Source organism: Cyprinodon variegatus, unplaced genomic scaffold, assembly GCF_000732505.1.
Source record: "Cyprinodon variegatus isolate N-32 unplaced genomic scaffold, C_variegatus-1.0 Scaffold1165, whole genome shotgun sequence".
NCBI lineage: Eukaryota > Metazoa > Chordata > Actinopteri > Cyprinodontiformes > Cyprinodontidae > Cyprinodon > Cyprinodon variegatus.
Window position 1 is genome coordinate 51,585 of NW_015151618.1, and position 2,679 is coordinate 54,263.

Consider the following 2,679-nt stretch of genomic DNA (forward strand, 5'->3'; position numbering starts at 1 on the left):
TGCGTCACACCTCAGCCCGCCTCAAAGCCAACGCCGATTAGACGTTCGTTTGGTGAACGGCTCAAAATTTTCTTTAACGGAGAGTAGCCAGACTGATCTGCGAGTGAAACCTTGAAAGCTCGCGAGGATGGTCTCACGAGGCTACCAATTCACAGCACCTCATCTCAAGGCACTTTATAGTTCACCAGATCATCCAGTCAAATTGATTCAAATTTTTCTATCGAAGGAAAACCAGTTGATTGCATCGACTCACTGACTCTTCAGCAATCCCTCGCACTAAGCATGCTTGTAGCGACAGTGGAGAAGAAAAAATTCTTTTAACAGCAAAAAACCTCCAGCAGAACCAGGCTGAGTGTGAGCGGCCATCTGCTGAGGCCGACTGGGGTTCAAGGAGACAGAAGCAGAGATACAAAAAGCAGCTGTAAAAGGCGGCCCCCTTCCAGGAAACACACAGCCAGGCAGACAAGCATCGAGCCAACTCCCATGCCAGAGGACGAAGAGGGCACATCCAGCCAGTCACGATCAGAGAAACAGGACTACACTGGAAAACAGCACGATCTGCAGCATCTTTAAACAAGGGTGTTCATGGAAGCAGCAAAGCTGATGTTTCTCTCCAGGATGGAGTCACAGCCAAACAGGAACAGACCAGATGAAGCTACTATGAGAAAAAGCAGAGAGAGCAGAACGTTATAGATTGAACTAGCAGATTCTGCAAAGTGGGAGAATAAAGATAGAATGAAGCAGAATGATGAAATGGGGGTCCCTATGTCCTCCAGCAGTCTAACCATATAGCAGCATAACTATAGAGATAGCTCAGGATAACTTGAGCCACTCTAACTATAAGCTGACATTCTTTGTCTTACTGTATGTAATGAGAACCATGCCTTGATTTTCAACAATAATGCGGATAACAGCACTAAATCTGGAGTTTATATTTAAATCTCTGTTTTAGATATAGAGTTTATATCTAAACCCAAGGTGTATATGGTTCAGATCTACTCTGGTTTAGATCTAAAGCTCTGGTTTATATCGAAATCAGAGGTTTTGATATAAACCTGGAGTTTATATCTAAAGTTTATATATACACTCTGGGTTTATATCTAAACCAAGGTTTAGATGTAAACCTGGAGTTTATATCTAAACCTCTGGTTTATAGCTAAAACAGTGTTTAAACCCCAGATATATTTGGTTCAGTGTGGGTTTATCCAGAGAAGAGGGAACTTGTTGGAGAGCGGACAGGTAGACATTTGCTGGACCCGGAGGACCAATGGAGTGGACTGTCACTTGGATTTCCGTAAGTGACTTGAACAGATCATGTGGAGGTTTTCCCCTGCACAGTGTGAACTCAGTTAATCCATCCAGGGGGATAAGGCCAGACATCCAGTTATACAGGAAGGCTTCCTGCCGAAAGGCAAAGACAAAAACAATATTAGACTCAGAGAAACAGAGGCTCAGGTAGACTCAGCTAATCTCAGCATGGGTAGAGTACCCACACTGGCAAACACTATGGCGTCGAGGTAGTGACATCCCACGGCTCAAATACTCCTCAGTGATGATCCAATGAGCCGCAGGTGTGCAGGGAGGCCCAACAATGACAGGGAACCACCTGGTGGTGGAGGGAGAAAAACACACAAACAACCCACACAAACTGGATTCCTAACAAATACTTCAATACATTAAGTTTTAGAAACTCCAACTCCAACTTTTGTGTGGAGAGTGAAATAGAATATAGTAGAATAGAATAAAGTAGAGTAGAGTAGAGTAGAATAAAGTAGAGTAGAATAGAGTCGAGAAGAGTATAATAGCATAGAGCAGAACCAAATAGAATAGAGAAGAATAGAATAAAAAAAAGTAAAATAGAATATAACAGGACAGAGTAGAATAGAGTAAGGTAGATCAGAATGGAATAGAATAGAGTAGAAAAGAATAGAATAGAGTATAATAAAATAGAACATAACAGAGTTGGGGTTTTCTATTCTATAAAAACATGCAAAAAGGCTTTGCATGGAGGCAGAGGTAAACAAATTAACCCAGTGACAAATGAGAAGCATGTGAGGAGGTGAATGGAGCTGAAAGCATATGCAGTTAATTAACTGATGAAAGTGAATAATCAATGGAAAAACACAAAGAAGAAACCAAGAGAACAAAATCATAGAATTAATAAATGAAAGGGGAATAGCAACACAGAAATACACTCCTGACACTACGGAACATAAGGAAATGAATATGGCAAACTCCAGGTGAGAAAAATAACAGAACATAACAGAAAATAAGGAAAGAACTCAGCTAAAAAAAAACTTTTCACAGAAGTCTAATTGAGCTTTAAAATGTTTCCTGTCTCTTGTTTTTCTCAGCATTGTTTTTTATCTGTTGAATATTGTTGATGTTGGTCGATGATCACAGATCAAAAGTCACATAGATGCATTTAACATGTTCATGCTTGCAGGGGCGGATTTAGGAAATTTGGGGCCCTAGGCAAAGACAGGCATGGGGCCTTCTGAATTGAGAAGACAACATATAGAACAGACCCATTATACAGATACAGAAATTTTAATAGAATAGAAATTTGATGATGTCATGTATCTTTAAGTTTGTCTATGTCCATAATTTACTCGAAACAAAGTCATTTAGAATGTTTTTAGAGCATAAACGGTAGTGTATAGGATTTCCTAAAAGCGC